The following is a 12,458-nucleotide window of genomic DNA, read 5'->3' on the forward strand; positions in this document are numbered from 1 at the left end:
TTCTTAGCCACTATTGTAATCACTCTGCTAACAATTCTGATTTTAGGTTCTTGTCTGGTTGCAGCAGTCAAAGCAATTTTTCGACGAGCTATCAGCCCAATCAGCCAGGCCCCACAGATAGTAGTAGATGAGGACAGTGTCTCTCTAGGAGTCATAGTAAAAGCGTATGAGGAGTGGGTTCCCCCAGGGTTCCCTGCTGAGGAGGATGATGATTTGTTTCTGTATGAATAAAGGACTGAAGGTGATGAACAGGGGGGATCCCATGGCCTAGATAAAGGGTCAGAATTCTGGAAGTATGCTTTGCATACAGGGTTGAGATAATAATCAAGGTGATCAATGATGTTGATTCTGTGTTATGATTTTCTGGGTTGAAATGATTTATTTGAAGTGGTTTAAACTGATTATTAAATAACATTGATTTAAGGGTTTTACAGTTTTGGTAATGGGTTTGAATTTAGAGTATGTATCCAGCACTCCATGGAAAGTATGGAAGATTAATAAGTGTTATAGCGTCTTTCTGATTTTATTGAGAAATAAAAAATATTGAGAGAATAAAATAATAAATAGAGATAAATGAATGATATACATTGAGAGAAAATGATCGGACAATTGGAGAGTGAATTGGTGTATTTTTCAATTGCAGATAATTTGTGGTATTTGGATTAAAATTAAGTTCGAAGTAATCTATATGACTTGACCTTAAACATGGAGTGCTAGGTGTTATTTTGGCCTTATTATAATGATTTGGGTTTCATGATGGTTTCTTAAAGTTTTGACGTTATATGGTAATGTTTTCATTTATACAATGTGTGATTTAATTTCTGTTTCACCCCCGAGATTAGGGAAGATGTATTGTGTAGACTAGAGTAGGGAACACACGATGCTTTTCCCCCTCCTCTCAAAGAAAGAAAGACAAAACAAAGGGGAGGGTTTTGCGGAGTGTGGGGAGCTGTGATCTGTGACCTCTGCCCGACATTCCCGAACACTCCTCCGTTTCACGGGGCTGTGTGTTGTGAATTGAGATACTGAGGCCCTGTTGGTCTCGGGGCGGAACTCATAGGACATACGCTGGGGAAAGTGTATGGGGGACACTTCCCGACTTTTCAAATGTTTTCAATTTATGAAAGGGAGTGCAGTTTGTTTTGAGTCATCTTATTTGTGATTTTCTAATGATTTGATGCTGATGTTTGCTGTAATGAAACTGTGATCCTGTTGTGTTTTATTTTGTGATAAAGAGTGCAGTTCTGCGGACTATCCCAAGGCATGGGTTTAATGTGGTAGTGAGTGTTGATCTCATGATCAAACAGGGGGGATCTGTCGTGGAATTTTCATAGTCTTATATATATGTATCTAAGAATGTTTAACTATTGTATTCTTTCAGTCTAAATGTCATGTTTAGAGTAACTTGTTTCCTATGTCGTCTGTGACGGGCGAGATAGTGTCAGGGTAGTAGTCAAGGTCTCTCCCCCTGCTCCTGTCTTTATCTGTGTGTTATGGCCGACTTACTGTCTCCAGAACTAGAGCACAGGTCTTCTTCCTACTTGTTGTGCTCCTATTGTCCAAACATGGTTATCTAACTTTAGTGTCGTCTTCAGAGGGAATAAATACCATGCCAAGGGTTTTGTCTGTCAGAACTGACTTGGCATTGCACTGCACTCTCCTGCCTGTGTACTGTTATGTTATTTCTCCTTGATCAAGTTCTACATAAACTATTTCAACGTAAGCCGTCAGAGTCTCCTGAGTCTTCTGTGTCCAGTGTCCAGTTTGTTGCTGAATTCCATCACAGTTGGTAAATAAGGTCTTTAAACTAAAATGATTCATACATCAAGTCCAGGTACTTCACGCTCAATAAACAAGTTAACAACAAACAATCATAGCCTAAATCTACAATCATAGCCTAAATCTCATCTTATCTCAGATGTCTCAGTGGGGATTCGAACCCACACTGAGTAAGCATCCAAACACCTTGGATTAAAAAAAATAGACACTTTAATACACTTAAATCCTATTGGCTTATCTTCTGTTACAGCTATTCGCAACTGGCCCCCACGTGGCAGGCGAGAATTCTACCACTGAACCACCAATGCTCCATGTTTGCTGCAAAAGTGGGCCGCCGCAGCCGCATGCCACCACCATGAGGTTCACCATGCTCGCTTTGAGTGAAAAATCGCCATGGATTGTCCTCTGTAAATTGTCCACACACTCTGCTGTTCCGCTTGAGGACCAATTGTAATCCCTTTGGTCATCCAGCGTCACCATCAGGGCAAAATTGCAATGCGCTCACTTGTCTGGTGTTTCTTTGAGTTGAATTGTTGGATGCTTATGGCTCCTGACCTCAGTTGTACTATTCAAGTTTGTCTGTGTCTGGGGCAGAGCTCATTTTGTCTATCTGCACGGTTGCTACCACAGTGGGACACCGTTAAAACTCTCTGTGCATTGGCCGGGAATCGAACCCGGGCCTCCCGCGTGGCAGGCGAGAATTCTACCACTGAACCACCAATGCTCCATGTTTGCTGCAAAAGTGGGCCGCCGCAGCCGCATGCCACCACCATGAGGTTCACCATGCTCGCTTTGAGTGAAAAATCGCCATGGATTGTCCTCTGTAAATTGTCCACACACTCTGCTGTTCCGCTTGAGGACCAATTGTAATCCCTTTGGTCATCCAGCGTAACCATCAGGGCAAAATTGCAATGCGCTCACTTGTCTGGTGTTTCTTTGAGTTGAATTGTTGGATGCTTACGTGTCCTGACCTGTGTTGTACTATTCAAGCTTGTCTGTGTCTAGGGCAGAGCTCATTTTGTCTATCTGCACGTTTGCTACCACAGTGGGACACCATTAAACTCTCTGTGCATTGGCCGGGAATCGAACCCGGGCCTCCCGCGTGGCAGGCGAGAATTCTACCACTGAACCACCAATGCTCCATGTTTGCTGCAAAAGTGGGCCGCCGCAGCCGCATGCCACCACCATGAGGTTCACCATGCTTGAACGCAGCCGCATGCCACCACCATGAGGTTCACCATGCTCGCTTTGAGTGAAAAATCGCCATGGATTGTCCTCTGTAAATTGTCCACACACTCTGCTGTTCCGCTTGAAGACCAATTGTAATCCCTTTGGTCATCCAGCGTAACCATCAGGGCAAAATTGCAATGCGCTCACTTGTCTGGTGTTTCTTTGAGTTGAATTGTTGGATGCTTACGTTTCCTGACCTGTGTTGTACTATTCAAGCTTGTCTGTGTCTGGGGCAGAGCTCATTTTGTCTATCTGCACGGTTGCTACCACAGTGGGACACCGTTAAAACTCTCTGTGCATTGGCCGGGAATCGAACCCGGGCCTCCCACGTGGCAGGCGAGAATTCTACCACTGAACCACCAATGCTCCATGTTTGCTGCAAAAGTGGGCCGCCGCAGCCGCATGCCACCACCATGAGGTTCACCATGCTCGCTTTGAGTGAAAAATCGCCATGGATTGTCCTCTGTAAATTGTCCACACACTCTGCTGTTCCCCTTGAGGACCAATTGTAATCCCTTTGGTCATCCAGCGTCACCATCAGGGCAAAATTGCAATGCGCTCACTTGTCTGGTGTTTCTTTGAGTTGAATTGTTGGATGCTTATGGCTCCTGACCTCAGTTGTACTATTCAAGTTTGTCTGTGTCTGGGGCAGAGCTCATTTTGTCTATCTGCACGGTTGCTACCACAGTGGGACACCGTTAAAACTCTCTGTGCATTGGCCGGGAATCGAACCCGGGCCTCCCGCGTGGCAGGCGAGAATTCTACCACTGAACCACCAATGCTCCATGTTTGCTGCAAAAGTGGGCCGCCGCAGCCGCATGCCACCACCATGAGGTTCACCATGCTCGCTTTGAGTGAAAAATCGCCATGGATTGTCCTCTGTAAATTGTCCACACACTCTGCTGTTCCCCTTGAGAACCAATTGTAATCCCTTTGGTCATCCAGTGACACCAGTAGGGCAAAATTGCAATGTGCTCACTTGTCTGGTGTTACTTTGAGTTGAGCTGTTGGATGCTTATGCTTCCTGACCTGTGTTGTACTATTCAAGTTTGTCTGTGTCTGGGGCAGAGCTCATTTTGTCTATCTGCACGGTTGCTACCACAGTGGGACACCGTTAAAACTCTCTGTGCATTGGCCGGGAATCGAACCCAGGTGGCAGGCGAGAATTCTACCACTGAACCACCAATGCTCCATGTTTGCTGCAAAAGTGGGCCGCCGCAGCCGCATGCCACCACCATGAGGTTCACCATGCTCGCTTTGAGTGAAAAATCGCCATGGATTGTCCTCTGTAAATTGTCCACACACTCTGCTGTTCCGCTTGAGGACCAATTGTAATCCCTTTGGTCATCCAGCGTAACCATCAGGGCAAAATTGCAATGCGCTCACTTGTCTGGTGTTTCTTTGAGTTGAATTGTTGGATGCTTACGTGTCCTGACCTGTGTTGTACTATTCAAGCTTGTCTGTGTCTGGGGCAGAGCTCATTTTGTCTATCTGCACGTTTGCTACCACAGTGGGACACCGTTAAAACTCTCTGTGCATTGGCCGGGAATCGAACCCGGGCCTCCCGCGTGGCAGGCGGGAATTCTACCACTGAACCACCAATGCTCCATGTTTGCTGCAAAAGTGGGCCGCCGCAGCCGCATGCCACCACCATGAGGTTCACCATGCTTGAACGCAGCCGCATGCCACCACCATGAGGTTCACCATGCTCGCTTTGAGTGAAAAATCGCCATGGATTGTCCTCTGTAAATTGTCCACACACTCTGCTGTTCCCCTTGAGGACCAATTGTAATCCCTTTGGTCATCCAGTGACACCAGTAGGGCAAAATTGCAATGTGCTCACTTGTCTGGTGTTTCTTTGAGTTGAATTGTTGGATGCTTACGTGTCCTGACCTGTGTTGTACTATTCAAGCTTGTCTGTGTCTGGGGCAGAGCTCATTTTGTCTATCTGCACGGTTGCTACCACAGTGGGACACCGTTAAAACTCTCTGTGCATTGGCCGGGAATCGAACCCGGGCCTCCCGCGTGGCAGGCGAGAATTCTACCACTGAACCACCAATGCTCCATGTTTGCTGCAAAAGTGGGCCGCCGCAGCCGCATGCCACCACCATGAGGTTCACCATGCTCGCTTTGAGTGAAAAATCGCCATGGATTGTCCTCTGTAAATTGTCCACACACTCTGCTGTTCCCCTTGAGGACCAATTGTAATCCCTTTGGTCATCCAGCGTCACCATCAGGGCAAAATTGCAATGCGCTCACTTGTCTGGTGTTTCTTTGAGTTGAATTGTTGGATGCTTATGGCTCCTGACCTCAGTTGTACTATTCAAGTTTGTCTGTGTCTGGGGCAGAGCTCATTTTGTCTATCTGCACGGTTGCTACCACAGTGGGACACCGTTAAAACTCTCTGTGCATTGGCTGGGAATCGAACCCGGGCCTCCCGCGTGGCAGGCGAGAATTCTACCACTGAACCACCAATGCTCCATGTTTGCTGCAAAAGTGGGCCGCCGCAGCCGCATGCCACCACCATGAGGTTCACCATGCTCGCTTTGAGTGAAAAATCGCCATGGATTGTCCTCTGTAAATTGTCCACACACTCTGCTGTTCCCCTTGAGAACCAATTGTAATCCCTTTGGTCATCCAGTGACACCAGTAGGGCAAAATTGCAATGTGCTCACTTGTCTGGTGTTACTTTGAGATGAGCTGTTGGATGCTTATGCGTCCTGACCTGTGTTGTACTATTCAAGTTTGTCTGTGTCTGGGGCAGAGCTCATTTTGTCTATCTGCACGGTTGCTACCACAGTGGGACACCGTTAAAACTCTCTGTGCATTGGCCGGGAATCGAACCCGGGCCTCCCGCGTGGCAGGCGAGAATTCTACCACTGAACCACCAATGCTCCATGTTTGCTGCAAAAGTGGGCCGCCGCAGCCGCATGCCACCACCATGAGGTTCACCATGCTTGAACGCAGCCGCATGCCACCACCATGAGGTTCACCATGCTCGCTTTGAGTGAAAAATTGCCATGGATTGTCCTCTGTAAATTGTCCACACACTCTGCTGTTCCCCTTGAGGACCAATTGTAATGCCTTTGGTTATCTAGTGACACCAGTAGGGCAAAATTGCAATGTGCTCACTTGTCTGGTGTTTCTTTGAGTTGAATTGTTGGATGCTTACGTGTCCTGACCTGTGTTGTACTATTCAAGCTTGTCTGTGTCTGGGGCAGAGCTCATTTTGTCTATCTGCACGGTTGCTACCACAGTGGGACACCGTTAAAACTCTCTGTGCATTGGCCGGGAATCGAACCCGGGCCTCCCGCGTGGCAGGCGAGAATTCTACCACTGAACCACCAATGCTCCATGTTTGCTGCAAAAGTGGGCCGCCGCAGCCGCATGCCACCACCATGAGGTTCACCATGCTCGCTTTGAGTGAAAAATCGCCATGGATTGTCCTCTGTAAATTGTCCACACACTCTGCTGTTCTGCTTGAGGACCAATTGTAATCCCTTTGGTCATCCAGCGTAACCATCAGGGCAAAATTGCAATGCGCTCACTTGTCTGGTGTTTCTTTGAGTTGAATTGTTGGATGCTTACGTGTCCTGACCTGTGTTGTACTATTCAAGCTTGTCTGTGTCTGGGGCAGAGCTCATTTTGTCTATCTGCACGGTTGCTACCACAGTGGGACACCGTTAAAACTCTCTGTGCATTGGCCGGGAATCGAACCCGGGCCTCCCACGTGGCAGGCGAGAATTCTACCACTGAACCACCAATGCTCCATGTTTGCTGCAAAAGTGGGCCGCCGCAGCCGCATGCCACCACCATGAGGTTCACCATGCTCGCTTTGAGTGAAAAATCGCCATGGATTGTCCTCTGTAAATTGTCCACACACTCTGCTGTTCCGCTTGAGGACCAATTGTAATCCCTTTGGTCATCCAGCGTAACCATCAGGGAAAAATTGCAATGCGCTCACTTGTCTGGTGTTTCTTTGAGTTGAATTGTTGGATGCTTACGTGTCCTGACCTGTGTTGTACTATTCAAGCTTGTCTGTGTCTGGGGCAGAGCTCATTTTGTCTATCTGCACGTTTGCTACCACAGTGGGACACCGTTAAAACTCTCTGTGCATTGGCCGGGAATCGAACCCGGGCCTCCCGCGTGGCAGGCGAGAATTCTACCACTGAACCACCAATGCTCCATGTTTGCTGCGAAAGTGGGCCGCCGCAGCCGCATGCCACCACCATGAGGTTCACCATGCTCGCTTTGAGTGAAAAATCGCCATGGATTGTCCTCTGTAAATTGTCCACACACTCTGCTGTTCTGCTTGAGGACCAATTGTAATCCCTTTGGTCATCCAGCGTAACCATCAGGGCAAAATTGCAATGCGCTCACTTGTCTGGTGTTTCTTTGAGTTGAATTGTTGGATGCTTACGTGTCCTGACCTGTGTTGTACTATTCAAGCTTGTCTGTGTCTGGGGCAGAGCTCATTTTGTCTATCTGCACGGTTGCTACCACAGTGGGACACCGTTAAAACTCTCTGTGCATTGGCCGGGAATCGAACCCGGGCCTCCCACGTGGCAGGCGAGAATTCTACCACTGAACCACCAATGCTCCATGTTTGCTGCAAAAGTGGGCCGCCGCAGCCGCATGCCACCACCATGAGGTTCACCATGCTCGCTTTGAGTGAAAAATCGCCATGGATTGTCCTCTGTAAATTGTCCACACACTCTGCTGTTCCGCTTGAGGACCAATTGTAATCCCTTTGGTCATCCAGCGTAACCATCAGGGCAAAATTGCAATGCGCTCACTTGTCTGGTGTTTCTTTGAGTTGAATTGTTGGATGCTTACGTGTCCTGACCTGTGTTGTACTATTCAAGCTTGTCTGTGTCTGGGGCAGAGCTCATTTTGTCTATCTGCACGTTTGCTACCACAGTGGGACACCGTTAAAACTCTCTGTGCATTGGCCGGGAATCGAACCCGGGCCTCCCGCGTGGCAGGCGAGAATTCTACCACTGAACCACCAATGCTCCATGTTTGCTGCAAAAGTGGGCCGCCGCAGCCGCATGCCACCACCATGAGGTTCACCATGCTCGCTTTGAGTGAAAAATCGCCATGGATTGTCCTCTGTAAATTGTCCACACACTCTGCTGTTCCGCTTGAGGACCAATTGTAATCCCTTTGGTCATCCAGCGTAACCATCAGGGCAAAATTGCAATGCGCTCACTTGTCTGGTGTTTCTTTGAGTTGAATTGTTGGATGCTTACGTGTCCTGACCTGTGTTGTACTATTCAAGCTTGTCTGTGTCTGGGGCAGAGCTCATTTTGTCTATCTGCACGTTTGCTACCACAGTGGGACACCGTTAAAACTCTCTGTGCATTGGCCGGGAATCGAACCCGGGCCTCCCGCGTGGCAGGCGAGAATTCTACCACTGAACCACCAATGCTCCATGTTTGCTGCAAAAGTGGGCCGCCGCAGCCGCATGCCACCACCATGAGGTTCACCATGCTTGAACGCAGCCGCATGCCACCACCATGAGGTTCACCATGCTCGCTTTGAGTGAAAAATCGCCATGGATTGTCCTCTGTAAATTGTCCACACACTCTGCTGTTCCCCTTGAGGACCAATTGTAATCCCTTTGGTCATCCAGTGACACCAGTAGGGCAAAATTGCAATGTGCTCACTTGTCTGGTGTTTCTTTGAGTTGAATTGTTGGATGCTTACGTGTCCTGACCTGTGTTGTACTATTCAAGCTTGTCTGTGTCTGGGGCAGAGCTCATTTTGTCTATCTGCACGGTTGCTACCACAGTGGGACACCGTTAAAACTCTCTGTGCATTGGCCGGGAATCGAACCCGGGCCTCCCGCGTGGCAGGCGAGAATTCTACCACTGAACCACCAATGCTCCATGTTTGCTGCAAAAGTGGGCCGCCGCAGCCGCATGCCACCACCATGAGGTTCACCATGCTCGCTTTGAGTGAAAAATCGCCATGGATTGTCCTCTGTAAATTGTCCACACACTCTGCTGTTCCCCTTGAGGACCAATTGTAATCCCTTTGGTCATCCAGCGTCACCATCAGGGCAAAATTGCAATGCGCTCACTTGTCTGGTGTTTCTTTGAGTTGAATTGTTGGATGCTTATGGCTCCTGACCTCAGTTGTACTATTCAAGTTTGTCTGTGTCTGGGGCAGAGCTCATTTTGTCTATCTGCACGGTTGCTACCACAGTGGGACACCGTTAAAACTCTCTGTGCATTGGCTGGGAATCGAACCCGGGCCTCCCGCGTGGCAGGCGAGAATTCTACCACTGAACCACCAATGCTCCATGTTTGCTGCAAAAGTGGGCCGCCGCAGCCGCATGCCACCACCATGAGGTTCACCATGCTCGCTTTGAGTGAAAAATCGCCATGGATTGTCCTCTGTAAATTGTCCACACACTCTGCTGTTCCCCTTGAGAACCAATTGTAATCCCTTTGGTCATCCAGTGACACCAGTAGGGCAAAATTGCAATGTGCTCACTTGTCTGGTGTTACTTTGAGATGAGCTGTTGGATGCTTATGCGTCCTGACCTGTGTTGTACTATTCAAGTTTGTCTGTGTCTGGGGCAGAGCTCATTTTGTCTATCTGCACGGTTGCTACCACAGTGGGACACCGTTAAAACTCTCTGTGCATTGGCCGGGAATCGAACCCGGGCCTCCCGCGTGGCAGGCGAGAATTCTACCACTGAACCACCAATGCTCCATGTTTGCTGCAAAAGTGGGCCGCCGCAGCCGCATGCCACCACCATGAGGTTCACCATGCTTGAACGCAGCCGCATGCCACCACCATGAGGTTCACCATGCTCGCTTTGAGTGAAAAATTGCCATGGATTGTCCTCTGTAAATTGTCCACACACTCTGCTGTTCCCCTTGAGGACCAATTGTAATGCCTTTGGTTATCTAGTGACACCAGTAGGGCAAAATTGCAATGTGCTCACTTGTCTGGTGTTTCTTTGAGTTGAATTGTTGGATGCTTACGTGTCCTGACCTGTGTTGTACTATTCAAGCTTGTCTGTGTCTGGGGCAGAGCTCATTTTGTCTATCTGCACGGTTGCTACCACAGTGGGACACCGTTAAAACTCTCTGTGCATTGGCCGGGAATCGAACCCGGGCCTCCCGCGTGGCAGGCGAGAATTCTACCACTGAACCACCAATGCTCCATGTTTGCTGCAAAAGTGGGCCGCCGCAGCCGCATGCCACCACCATGAGGTTCACCATGCTCGCTTTGAGTGAAAAATCGCCATGGATTGTCCTCTGTAAATTGTCCACACACTCTGCTGTTCTGCTTGAGGACCAATTGTAATCCCTTTGGTCATCCAGCGTAACCATCAGGGCAAAATTGCAATGCGCTCACTTGTCTGGTGTTTCTTTGAGTTGAATTGTTGGATGCTTACGTGTCCTGACCTGTGTTGTACTATTCAAGCTTGTCTGTGTCTGGGGCAGAGCTCATTTTGTCTATCTGCACGGTTGCTACCACAGTGGGACACCGTTAAAACTCTCTGTGCATTGGCCGGGAATCGAACCCGGGCCTCCCACGTGGCAGGCGAGAATTCTACCACTGAACCACCAATGCTCCATGTTTGCTGCAAAAGTGGGCCGCCGCAGCCGCATGCCACCACCATGAGGTTCACCATGCTCGCTTTGAGTGAAAAATCGCCATGGATTGTCCTCTGTAAATTGTCCACACACTCTGCTGTTCCGCTTGAGGACCAATTGTAATCCCTTTGGTCATCCAGCGTAACCATCAGGGAAAAATTGCAATGCGCTCACTTGTCTGGTGTTTCTTTGAGTTGAATTGTTGGATGCTTACGTGTCCTGACCTGTGTTGTACTATTCAAGCTTGTCTGTGTCTGGGGCAGAGCTCATTTTGTCTATCTGCACGTTTGCTACCACAGTGGGACACCGTTAAAACTCTCTGTGCATTGGCCGGGAATCGAACCCGGGCCTCCCGCGTGGCAGGCGAGAATTCTACCACTGAACCACCAATGCTCCATGTTTGCTGCAAAAGTGGGCCGCCGCAGCCGCATGCCACCACCATGAGGTTCACCATGCTCGCTTTGAGTGAAAAATCGCCATGGATTGTCCTCTGTAAATTGTCCACACACTCTGCTGTTCTGCTTGAGGACCAATTGTAATCCCTTTGGTCATCCAGCGTAACCATCAGGGCAAAATTGCAATGCGCTCACTTGTCTGGTGTTTCTTTGAGTTGAATTGTTGGATGCTTACGTGTCCTGACCTGTGTTGTACTATTCAAGCTTGTCTGTGTCTGGGGCAGAGCTCATTTTGTCTATCTGCACGGTTGCTACCACAGTGGGACACCGTTAAAACTCTCTGTGCATTGGCCGGGAATCGAACCCGGGCCTCCCACGTGGCAGGCGAGAATTCTACCACTGAACCACCAATGCTCCATGTTTGCTGCAAAAGTGGGCCGCCGCAGCCGCATGCCACCACCATGAGGTTCACCATGCTCGCTTTGAGTGAAAAATCGCCATGGATTGTCCTCTGTAAATTGTCCACACACTCTGCTGTTCCGCTTGAGGACCAATTGTAATCCCTTTGGTCATCCAGCGTAACCATCAGGGCAAAATTGCAATGCGCTCACTTGTCTGGTGTTTCTTTGAGTTGAATTGTTGGATGCTTACGTGTCCTGACCTGTGTTGTACTATTCAAGCTTGTCTGTGTCTGGGGCAGAGCTCATTTTGTCTATCTGCACGTTTGCTACCACAGTGGGACACCGTTAAAACTCTCTGTGCATTGGCCGGGAATCGAACCCGGGCCTCCCGCGTGGCAGGCGAGAATTCTACCACTGAACCACCAATGCTCCATGTTTGCTGCAAAAGTGGGCCGCCGCAGCCGCATGCCACCACCATGAGGTTCACCATGCTCGCTTTGAGTGAAAAATCGCCATGGATTGTCCTCTGTAAATTGTCCACACACTCTGCTGTTCCGCTTGAGGACCAATTGTAATCCCTTTGGTCATCCAGCGTAACCATCAGGGCAAAATTGCAATGCGCTCACTTGTCTGGTGTTTCTTTGAGTTGAATTGTTGGATGCTTACGTGTCCTGACCTGTGTTGTACTATTCAAGCTTGTCTGTGTCTGGGGCAGAGCTCATTTTGTCTATCTGCACGTTTGCTACCACAGTGGGACACCGTTAAAACTCTCTGTGCATTGGCCGGGAATCGAACCCGGGCCTCCCGCGTGGCAGGCGAGAATTCTACCACTGAACCACCAATGCTCCATGTTTGCTGCAAAAGTGGGCCGCCGCAGCCGCATGCCACCACCATGAGGTTCACCATGCTTGAACGCAGCCGCATGCCACCACCATGAGGTTCACCATGCTCGCTTTGAGTGAAAAATCGCCATGGATTGTCCTCTGTAAATTGTCCACACACTCTGCTGTTCCCCTTGAGGACCAATTGTAATCCCT

The 12,458-nt window shown here is 49.1% G+C and overlaps 21 non-coding genes across 21 annotated transcripts; all 21 read right to left on the reverse strand.

Annotated features, from left to right (window-relative positions):
- Window positions 1-2,432: 2,432 nt before the first annotated feature.
- On the reverse strand, window positions 2,433-2,503 carry trnag-gcc. Its single transcript has one exon. It is a non-coding gene; the product is annotated as a tRNA-Gly (tRNA).
- A 344-nt stretch (window positions 2,504-2,847) lies between these two features.
- Window positions 2,848-2,918, reverse strand: trnag-gcc. The gene has a single exon. It is a non-coding gene; the product is annotated as a tRNA-Gly (tRNA).
- Window positions 2,919-3,304: 386 nt separating this feature from the next.
- Window positions 3,305-3,375, reverse strand: trnag-gcc. Its single transcript has one exon. It is a non-coding gene; the product is annotated as a tRNA-Gly (tRNA).
- Window positions 3,376-3,720: 345 nt separating this feature from the next.
- On the reverse strand, window positions 3,721-3,791 carry trnag-gcc. The gene has a single exon. It is a non-coding gene; the product is annotated as a tRNA-Gly (tRNA).
- Window positions 3,792-4,543: 752 nt separating this feature from the next.
- Window positions 4,544-4,614, reverse strand: trnag-gcc. The gene has a single exon. It is a non-coding gene; the product is annotated as a tRNA-Gly (tRNA).
- A 386-nt stretch (window positions 4,615-5,000) lies between these two features.
- Window positions 5,001-5,071, reverse strand: trnag-gcc. Its single transcript has one exon. It is a non-coding gene; the product is annotated as a tRNA-Gly (tRNA).
- A 761-nt stretch (window positions 5,072-5,832) lies between these two features.
- On the reverse strand, window positions 5,833-5,903 carry trnag-gcc. Its single transcript has one exon. It is a non-coding gene; the product is annotated as a tRNA-Gly (tRNA).
- A 386-nt stretch (window positions 5,904-6,289) lies between these two features.
- trnag-gcc lies at window positions 6,290-6,360 on the reverse strand. The gene has a single exon. It is a non-coding gene; the product is annotated as a tRNA-Gly (tRNA).
- Window positions 6,361-6,705: 345 nt separating this feature from the next.
- Window positions 6,706-6,776, reverse strand: trnag-gcc. The gene has a single exon. It is a non-coding gene; the product is annotated as a tRNA-Gly (tRNA).
- Window positions 6,777-7,121: 345 nt separating this feature from the next.
- On the reverse strand, window positions 7,122-7,192 carry trnag-gcc. Its single transcript has one exon. It is a non-coding gene; the product is annotated as a tRNA-Gly (tRNA).
- A 345-nt stretch (window positions 7,193-7,537) lies between these two features.
- Window positions 7,538-7,608, reverse strand: trnag-gcc. The gene has a single exon. It is a non-coding gene; the product is annotated as a tRNA-Gly (tRNA).
- Window positions 7,609-7,953: 345 nt separating this feature from the next.
- Window positions 7,954-8,024, reverse strand: trnag-gcc. The gene has a single exon. It is a non-coding gene; the product is annotated as a tRNA-Gly (tRNA).
- A 345-nt stretch (window positions 8,025-8,369) lies between these two features.
- On the reverse strand, window positions 8,370-8,440 carry trnag-gcc. Its single transcript has one exon. It is a non-coding gene; the product is annotated as a tRNA-Gly (tRNA).
- Window positions 8,441-8,826: 386 nt separating this feature from the next.
- Window positions 8,827-8,897, reverse strand: trnag-gcc. The gene has a single exon. It is a non-coding gene; the product is annotated as a tRNA-Gly (tRNA).
- Window positions 8,898-9,658: 761 nt separating this feature from the next.
- On the reverse strand, window positions 9,659-9,729 carry trnag-gcc. Its single transcript has one exon. It is a non-coding gene; the product is annotated as a tRNA-Gly (tRNA).
- A 386-nt stretch (window positions 9,730-10,115) lies between these two features.
- trnag-gcc lies at window positions 10,116-10,186 on the reverse strand. The gene has a single exon. It is a non-coding gene; the product is annotated as a tRNA-Gly (tRNA).
- A 345-nt stretch (window positions 10,187-10,531) lies between these two features.
- On the reverse strand, window positions 10,532-10,602 carry trnag-gcc. Its single transcript has one exon. It is a non-coding gene; the product is annotated as a tRNA-Gly (tRNA).
- A 345-nt stretch (window positions 10,603-10,947) lies between these two features.
- Window positions 10,948-11,018, reverse strand: trnag-gcc. Its single transcript has one exon. It is a non-coding gene; the product is annotated as a tRNA-Gly (tRNA).
- A 345-nt stretch (window positions 11,019-11,363) lies between these two features.
- On the reverse strand, window positions 11,364-11,434 carry trnag-gcc. The gene has a single exon. It is a non-coding gene; the product is annotated as a tRNA-Gly (tRNA).
- Window positions 11,435-11,779: 345 nt separating this feature from the next.
- trnag-gcc lies at window positions 11,780-11,850 on the reverse strand. The gene has a single exon. It is a non-coding gene; the product is annotated as a tRNA-Gly (tRNA).
- Window positions 11,851-12,195: 345 nt separating this feature from the next.
- trnag-gcc lies at window positions 12,196-12,266 on the reverse strand. The gene has a single exon. It is a non-coding gene; the product is annotated as a tRNA-Gly (tRNA).
- Between the last annotated feature and the right edge of the window lie 192 nt (window positions 12,267-12,458).

The sequence above is a fragment of the Notolabrus celidotus genome, chromosome 1 (genome assembly GCF_009762535.1).
Source record: "Notolabrus celidotus isolate fNotCel1 chromosome 1, fNotCel1.pri, whole genome shotgun sequence".
NCBI classification, from domain to species: domain Eukaryota; kingdom Metazoa; phylum Chordata; class Actinopteri; order Labriformes; family Labridae; genus Notolabrus; species Notolabrus celidotus.